Here is a 9,514-nt window from a genome sequence, read left to right on the forward strand (position 1 = left end):
TATATATATATATAAAACAAAATTTTCTTAGGTTTGCTAATGACTCAGTTTTCCTGGAAGAGTGTTTTTGTTTATCATAAAGAAATTTCTGAAGCTCCTGCTCAAAATGAATTACATGAAGTAGAGTTTTGTTTTTCTTAGAATTCAAATCCACTTCAACAGGTACTTACTGGTTAACAAGAGCCCAAGGATGCCCTGGGTGACGGAGGTCAGGCAGGTAGTTCCTGCCTTCCAGGAGAGTGTGCAGTCTAACAGTAAGGATGAAACGAGAAGATCTATAACAGCATTACAGACCAGAAACAGTGCCAGTGTCAGGGATGTCCCAGGGTTTTTGTGGTATTCTACTAGGTGAGGTATGGGAGTGGCGGTAGGTAAGAAGATAAGAGAAGGTTGTGGCAGAATGTGTTGGTTCCTGAAAAATGGGAAAATTGTAATGGACAGCCACTGGACTTGAGGAAACAGCAAGAGGCACAGAGGCTGGAGATTATGTTTGGAAAACATTTTGTCTCTGTATATGTATATTTGTGTGTGTGTGTATGTATGTAAGAGATATTGACATGCACATATATATGCTAGGCAGGGAGAAGTAGATGAGGCTAGAAAAATAGGTTAGAGCTGACTGTGTATATGTATACAGCCTGATGCTAATAGCATCATGGTCACTTGGGAGTATGTTAAAAATCTGGTGTCGGGCACCACCCCACACTCCCTGAATGAGAGTGTCTACATTATTTAACAAGATCACCATGTGATTCACATACACGTTAAAGTTTGAGAAATGTTGGGTAGAGTATCCTGAATGCCAAGCTTGATCAAAATTACGCCTGAGGAACGTTTCTCTAGCAATAGTGTGTACTGAAAACTTAAGAATAACAAAAGGAGAGTGTTATAGCAGTTCAGATGAGAGGTTTAGTGTAAAGTAGTATAGGACAGAGGGGACAGAGTTGAGTTATTTGATGCAAAATCTAGGTTCCTGGCAAGTGAATTCATTCTTCCTTTCTTGGTACCCTTGTCCAGCGATTGAGACTGTGTGGCCAGAAGCTGAGAAAAGAGGTTTAGGGAGCAGGGAAGAAAAGGTAAGGGGTTTGGTGTTGGACATGTGACTTGGAGTTGCAGGCAGGACATCCAGAGGGAGACATTAGGTAGGCGGGTGGAAATGAGTGACTAGAGCCAGTGAGAGGGCAGTGTAAATATGAATAGTTGAAGTTGTGGGAAAGGGAAGGCTCATGAGAAAACCTCAGGAAATGCCTTTTATTTTAGGAAGGAAGATGAGCCGGCAAAGGAGACAGAAATACAGCTGGCTAAGTTGGAGGTATAGGAGGAGGACTGAGAAAAAAGAGATTTGGTGATGAGCACACTTAAAGAATTTAAATGAAGCAGCAGAGACAGTACTCAAATTGCAAGAGGTTAAAGATTCAGGCTTTTCTGCCCCACTCCCTCCTTTCCTCACTGATGAGGTAATTTTTAGAGAAGGAACCTCTGAATTTATTTATGTGCTGAAAAGAGGGAGCCTGTGTAGACAGAATGAAAATGAAAGGGACTGGACGCATTGGCTCATGCCTCTAATCCCAGCACTTTGGAAGGCCAAGGCGGGTGGATCACCTGAGGTCAGGAGTTTGAGACCAGCCTGGCCAACATGATGAAACCCCATCTCTACTAAAAATACAAAAAATTAGCCAGGCGTGGTGGGCGGGTGCCTGTAATCCCAGCCACTTGGGAGGCTGAGGCAAGAGAATTGCTTGAACCCGGAAGGCAGAGGTTGCAGTGAGCTGAGATCGTGACACTGCATTCCAGCCTGGGCAACAAGAGCGAAACTCCGTCTCGAAAAAGAATAGAAAAAGGAAAATGAAAGGAACAGATGAGGAGGTGAAGGTAGTTGGAGAAGATCCACTTAGCAAGAAGGAGGATCATTTCTTTCTCATAAATTGCAGTGAAAATAGGAATTTTGGCTTGAAGAGCATACATGATCACCAAACAGAATTGGCTAGGAAGAGATAAGACCTAGTTTTGGGGTCTGACTTGTAGTGTGGACTTAAGATAATGTGGAATGGTTGAGAAACCTTGAATAAGTTGATAGTCAACAGGAGATAAATATGCAAAGTTTATAAAAGTTTTTTCTAAATGCTCTTTAGAAAAAGATAAAAACCCAGAGAATATTAATTAGTTCAGTAATAATAGACCAGTAATTCTGTTTGTTTCAAGGAATATTAGGGGAACAGATTTGAATTAACCAAGCCTTTTATTATGAACAGCTGTGAAGAACTGCAGTACTGGCAAAACTTTTAAGAAGAGGGAGGTACGGAATTATCTTTATTTTTGCATGTTGTCTCTTGATACTCAAGGAGCAATCCGAGATTCACCAGTTCATTGATTTTTTTCCTCGATGGAATTTTCAAGTTTCATTCTAAATGCTTACTCTGCATATCAAGCATGTGAATGAGTAAATAAGCTACTTATTTTCTTTAAAAGTTAGCTAAAATAAACTTGTTTTTCTGGTACCAATCTCATTGTCCATGTTTCTTCTGTTAAACATTACGTTAGTTGATATTTAAGTGGGATGGTCGTTGCAGAAAGTTGGGAAGAAAGTCTCATCACCTCACTGTTAGATTTTGCATATGTTTATGGAATTCTGTGAGTTACCAGTCTTCTGACTTCAACACAAGTAGCAAATTGCAAAGTGTTACTTGGGGTTCTTGGGATGGGTTGGGAAGTCATTCTGACAATCTCAGAAGTTCTAAAGAACTAGTTTTATCTTAACTGTCACTAATTTGCAAAGTACATGTTCCTTTTTCCTCTGATTCTAATTCCTCTCTTAAAAAAGTATTTCTAAATTTGACGTTAATCTCTGGTGCTTCTTCAATTTGTGCATCTGTAAACTGATTTTTTTTAATTAAATGAGATAACATGAAAATATTTGTAAATGTAAGATGGAATACTTTCTCTCTTTTTTTTTCCTGTCCTTTCACAAAGTGATCTGATGTGAAACAAAGATACAGAAATCTGGTCTTCCTCAGACTTTCAGATTTATAATCATTTTTCTGTTTGTTTTTTTTAACTACTAGGACCATATGCTACTAGTAGCATATCACAATACCATGTTGAAATCACAATACCATGTTGAAATCATGTTGAAATCATGTTGAATCACATGAAATCACGTTGAAATCACAATACCATGTTGAAATCACAATACCATGTTGAAAGGAGGAAGCTCAGTCATTTAGTCCTGTTCCTATTCACCCACCCAACTCCAGACTTTTACAGTTAACTGTCACCTTTAAAGAAGAATTTACACAGAACTTTCAAAGCAAGTAATTAGCTAAAATAAATATACTTCAGGCAAGTAATGAACTATCCTTTGTGTCTACAATTGTCTTTAGCTTAATTGATGCCAGGACTGTGCTTAGACTATGTGGACAGGGATGGGAGATTGCTTTTTATCTGATCTCAGGTCCCTGCGTTCATAGGCATCTTCCAGATTGCAGAGAGGACCTGTCTTTATCAGTTGCTGTGAGCTGTAGCTTCAGCATGTCTCTTTTCTCCCTAAACATTGCCTGATAACTCCACCTGGTTTTGTCCTTTATTGTAAGAGGGGAACTTCTAATACATTTTTATTACAAATTGTTTTAAAATACGAAGGAGAAAACTTAAAAGTTGCAGAGCTAAATGTGAGGGGAGGAGATAAATGTGTGTGTATGTTTAATTCCATTCTATTTGTAAATGACCATTTTGATTAAAAATGTTTCATAGGGCTGGGTGTGGTGACTCATGCCTGTAATCACAGCACTTTGGGAGGCTGAGGCAGGCAGATCACCTGAGGTCAGGAGTTCAAGACCAGCCTGGCCAACATGGTAAAACCCTGTCTCTACTAAAAATACAAAAATTAGCCAGGCATGGTGGCACGCGCCTGTAGTCCCAGCTACTCAGGAGGCCGAGGCAGGAGAATCAATGGAACCCAGGATGCAGAGTTTGCTGTGAGCCGAGATCATGCCACTGCACTCCAGCCTGGGTGACAGAGTGAGACTCTGCCTCAAAAAAAAAAAAAAAGGAAAAAAAAAATTATGAAATAAAGTAGAAAAGATACTTTCAAAAATGTTTTAATGTAACAGGAAAAGGATATCTGTTACGCTCATGTTAAACGCGTACCACTGAAAACTTAGATTGTATGTCTTTAAAGTCTAGCTGATATGCCAAAGTTATAAAGTATAGCTGGTAATTTTTGATATATTTGTTATGATTTGGGGCATGGCTAGTCTTGTCATATGTTTAAGTAAAGGAGATTTGACTTGAAGATTTACTTCGTAGGTGAGGACCAGGAAGTATAGTCCAACCAGTACTAGTTTGTTTCTAAACAAGAACATATGCCTCCTTTAGTGAGAGCACAAGTTTGGGTAAAGGATTCTCAGCTACACCAAAAAAACAGGTTCAACCAAATCACATTTGTAGTTTTGTGAAGTACGGCCCTCCCCTCAACCCCCAGAAAGGAAATCTGAAATTTTAAAATAAGCAGTTGTTAATGTAGAAACTATTCAATCTATACAATATTCTCCTGTCACCTGCTTCTCTTCTTTCACATTGGAAACTTCCACAGGAAGTAAGGTTCCTTTAAAATGATTTTATGAAGAAATTTGGCATACACTTATCAGAATTTGATAAACTTTAACTGTAAATAGGCAGGTGTTCTGGGTAACTTAAGTTAGCCAGGTTTTCTTTTTTTATTGCATATTCATTGTGACATAAAGTCATTTCTCCTGGATCGAGGACGTAATCAGAGCAATTACAGGATGAACGACATCTATAAGATTTCTGAGAGGAATAAAAAACTGCACATTGTAGTAATATAGTAGTTGCCACTTATGCAAACTTACAGTTAACACAATAACAGAGTTAACCTGAATTTCTGCTCCTGTTCAAAATTTTGTATTTGGTGCATAACCTTAGGTAAATCACATCTTTTCCCATCTTCTCAGCCTTTTTGCTGGTGATTGTTTTATGTAGATAATAGGTTTGTCCTACCAAGGTTTATTCATTCAACAAACATTTATTTAGTTTTACTGGGGCCCAGGTACTGTTAGGCCCTGAGAGTAGATGTCTTTTCCTTAGGAAGCTCCAAGCCTGACAGATCATTGCGTGAAAGAATTAACTGTCCTCGAATGGATGATAAGTGACATAAAAGTAGTGTTAGAGTGAAAAGAATGGAAGTGGCAAGTTATTGAGCCCCAGAATGAGAAAAATATCAAGGACAGTGTAGGCAACAGAATAGTGTGAGCAAGGGCACAGAGCAGGGAGTTTTGTATAGTGAGCACAGAGCAGTGGTTCCTAAGCCAGGGCTCTAGGACCCCTACGGATCTGCAAAGATGTATTTTAAAATAACCTAATGGAAATTAAATATGTAATAGAAGGTACATTAAAAAGTCAAGTTCCTTTGCCTTGAACTAGAATTATATAAAACCTTATATAGTAATTACAGTTCTTTAAAGAACTGTTGAATATTTTGATTGGTTCTTAAGTATTTCCTCTAAAGATGGGAGAATTTATTATACACAGTGTTCATTTGGCAAATGGAATACTTTAAGACGTGGGGAAAAATATAGATGAGAACTTTTGAAAAGCTCACCCCATGGAAAGTGGGGAGCGTGGGGCTGGGAAGGAGAGGGGAGAGGGTATTGGGCTGGCAGAAGAGGCAGAAAAATGCGATTAGGAAAGTACACTGAAGCCAGATTGTGAAAAGCTTTATGTGCCACACCAAGCAGTGTGACCTTTCTTCTTCAGTGGGCACAGGGAACCTTGGAAGTTTCTCAGATCTCTATTACAGAAACAAAACTGTGGGAAGAAGAGAGGGGAAAGAAACCTGAGGCAGGAAAATGTGTTAGAAAGCATTTTAAGGTGTTCTGATGAGAAGTGAGAATCTTCTAGAGCAAGAGCTGTGGTAGTAAAGAAGGAAAAGATTTTTTTATTTTATTTTATTTTATTTTTTGAGACAGAGTCTTACTCTGTTGTGCAGGCTCGAGTGCAGTGGTGCAATCTCAGCTCACTTGCAACCTCTGCCTTCCAGGTTCAAGCAATTCTCCTGTCTCAGCCTCCCAAGTAGCTGGGATTACAGGCACATGCCACCACACCCGGCTTACTTTTGTATTTTTAGTAGAGATGGGGTTTCACCATGTTGGCCAGGCTCGTCTTGAACTCCTGATCTCAGGTGATCCACCCGCCTTGGCCTCCCCAAGTGCTGGGATTACAGGCGTGAGTCATCGCGCCCGGCCGGAAAAGATTTAAGAGAAGCTTCAGAAATAGAATTAAGAGTGCATGGCTGTTGTTTAAATGTAGAGGGTGAGGGAGCACAAAGAGTTGATGTCTGATTTAAATGTTAGGTAATAGGATGGATGGCTACGCTTTTAAGTGGCAGGAATAGATTGTGGGAAAGAAGTTTCCTGAGCCTGTTATGGTGATAACAAGTAGATCCTGCTGAAGATGCAGAACTAGGATAGGGAGAGATGGTGAACTATAAATTCTGTACAGGTTTGGGGGCTGTCATACTGCAGATGGAGGTGAAGCTATGGACATTGACCATCTAGGTAGAACATGTAGTACAAACGGGAAAGTGCCTGCTCTATAGATAGAAAGCTATAAGAATGATAGGTGAGGCTGGGCATGGTGGCTCACGCCTATAATCCCAGCACTTTGGGAGGCTGAAGCGGGCAGATCACCTGAGGTCAGGAGTTTGAGACTAGCCTGGCCAACATGGTGAAACCCTGCCTCTACTAAAAATACAAAAATTAGCCAGGTGTGGTGGTGGGTGCCTGGAATCCCAGCTACTTGGGAGGCTGAAGCAGGAGAATTGCTTGAACCAGAGAGGTGGAGGTTGCCGTTGAGCCGAGATCGTGCCATTACACTCCAGCCTGGGTGACAAAGCAAAAAAAAAAAAAAAAAAAAAAAAAAAAGTGATAGATGAGACCCAGGAGGGACTTGTCCTGTAGAAACCAGGAAAGAATAATGTCCAGAATGAGGAGCTGGCCACAACGGTGGCTTTTGTGAGGACAGACCTGATGAGGGGAATGAATCTGGCAGTTAGGAAACCATTGAAAATCTTTCTTGAGAGTAGCTTCCAAGAGTTGGATCATGGGCGAGAGATTAGGGCTTGCTGAGGAATCATCCAAATAAATGCCTTTGTAAGCTACAGCAAAATGTAAGTGAGAGATAGAAGTCTCTGAAGTGTTTACTGACAGAGATGTTCAATATGCCTTCTTCATCCAGGTCATAAATTTAATTTTTCTCTATGGAAATGGCTAAGGTAAAACAGTGTTTGTACGACTGGTCTTATGAGACTCACCTGGGGTGCCTGTTAGGCTACATTCTCCCAGTCTCCCTGTTAGGATGAGACATGTGAACCTTTAATGGTTTTTAACAAGCACTCCAGATTATTTTTATGATCAGGTACACTTGGGTTACACTGAGACAGGTGAAATAGCCATATTTTGCCTATGAAAAAATAACTCAAATGAAGCCATGAGGAGAATAAGAGCAGAGCCATTGGGATATACACCCAGGTCTGACTTAGGCTATGATTCTTTCCACTGGAAAAGCTGTCTCTGCAGTTCCTTCAGTTCTTGAATAAGTTAAGAGTTTTTCATCTTGATCATGGAACCCTCAAAATAGGGCAAGTCGGTCTTGGGGAGATAAATAACCTTATATTCTTCCTATTTTGGGAGGTGTTCATTTTTCACTTTTTATCCCTGTTTATGTTTCTTCTTCTTTCTGAAGATAGCATTTCGCTCTAACACTTAGGCTGGACTGCAGTGGTGCAATCACAGTTCACTGCAGCCTCGACCTCCTGGGCACAAGCTATCCTCCCACCTCAGACTCTGAGTAGCTGGGACTACAGGTGTACACCACCATACCTGGCTAATTTTTAAAGTATTTTTGAGTACATTTGGAGTCTCACTATGTTGCACAGGCTGGTCTCAAACTCCTGGCCCCCCAAGCAGTTCTCCTGCGTCAGTCTCCCTGAGTGTTGGGTTTGCAAAGGAAAGCCACTACATCTGGCTGTGTTTGTTATGAATGCCATATCTTTTTTTAAGTTCAACTTTTGTTTCAGATACAGGAAGTACATGTGCTGATTGTTACATAGTATATTACACCTAGGTAGTGAGCATAGTACCCAATGGTAGTTTTTCTTTTTCTTTTTTTTTTCTTTTGAGGTGAAGTGTTGCTGTGTTGCCAGGCTGGAGTGCAGTGGCACGATCTCGGCTCACTGCAGCCTCTGCCTCCTGGGTTCAAGTGATTCCCCTGCCTTAGCCTCCTGAATAGGTGGGACTACAGGCATGCACCACCCAGCCCAGCTAACTTTTTTTTTGTATTTTAGTAGAGATGGGGTTTTACCATGTTGGCCAGGGTGGTCTCAATCTTCTGACCTCGTGATCTGCCTGCCTTGGCCTCCTAAAGTGCTAGGATTACAGGCATGAGCCACCACATCTGGCCCCAGTGGTAGTTTTTCAGTTCACCCCCTGCCAGTAGTCTGCAGTGTCTGTTGCTCCCATGTTTATGTCCATATGTGCTCAATATTTAACTTCCACTTATAAGTGAGAACACGCAGTATTTGATTTTCTATTCCTGTGTTAATTCGCTTAGGATTGTGGCTTCTAGCTCTCTCCATGTTGCTGCAAAGGACATGATTTCATCTTTTTATGGCTGCTTAGTATTCTGTGGTATATATGTACCACATTTTCTTTATCCAGTTTGCTGCTGATGGGCACTAGGCTGATTCCATGTCTTTGCTCTTGTGAATAGTGCACTAAATGCTGTATCTCGTTGCTATCCTCTGGTCATCTCTGCATTCAGCCTGAGGACTTTGTTTTTCAGCAATATGTATCTACTTGATGTTTTTCTTGATGAGCACCTCTCTCTTAGACAGTGATTAGGTATAGTAGCAAATCTTTATTGCTCCGGTGGTGTTTCTTAATTCCAGCCACAGCAGAAGGGGAGCCTCCATTCCAGAGACATGCTTGTGGGGAGGAGCCCATAATGAATACCACAACTGGCTTGTAACGCAAGAGAGGAGGAATACCTTTTTTTTGATACCTGACAGAATTGTTAGGGGATACGCTATTATCCCCATTTCAAGGGGTTAAAATAATTAAGGGTACCTGACTCAAATCTAAGAACTAGATTAAGTATCAATAGTCATTAAGAAGGAAACGGAGATACTTTTTATTTTGTTTTAGTGACAGTGTCTCACTCTGTCCTCCAGGCAGGAGCACAGTGGCGCAGTTGTAGCTCACTGCAGCCTCGAACTCCTGGGCTCAAGGGATCATCCCACCTCAGCTTCCCAAGTCACTGGGACTCCAGCCCTGCGCCACCATGCCCAGCTAATTTTTTAAAAACTTTTTTTTTTTTTTAATAAAATGTGGTCTTACTATGTTACAGGGCTGGAGTGTAGTGTCGTGATCTCAGCTTACTGTAACCTCTGCCTCCCGGGTTCAAGCGATTCTCCTACCTCAGCCCCCAGAGTAGCTGGGAC

The 9,514-nt window shown here is 40.9% G+C and overlaps 1 protein-coding gene across 1 annotated transcript in view; it reads left to right on the forward strand.

The window, feature by feature from the left end:
* Positions 1-893: 893 nt before the first annotated feature.
* The window catches only part of EIF2AK3 (eukaryotic translation initiation factor 2-alpha kinase 3), a 72,182-nt gene continuing 63,561 nt past the window's right edge, over positions 894-9,514 (forward strand). Inside the window, exon 1 of the mRNA XM_011953102.1 lies at positions 894-1,076. The gene's annotated coding sequence lies outside the window, so the exon portion shown is untranslated. The remainder of the gene's footprint in view (positions 1,077-9,514) is intronic.

The sequence above is a fragment of the Colobus angolensis genome, unplaced genomic scaffold, assembly GCF_000951035.1.
Source record: "Colobus angolensis palliatus isolate OR3802 unplaced genomic scaffold, Cang.pa_1.0 Scaffold357, whole genome shotgun sequence".
NCBI lineage: Eukaryota > Metazoa > Chordata > Mammalia > Primates > Cercopithecidae > Colobus > Colobus angolensis.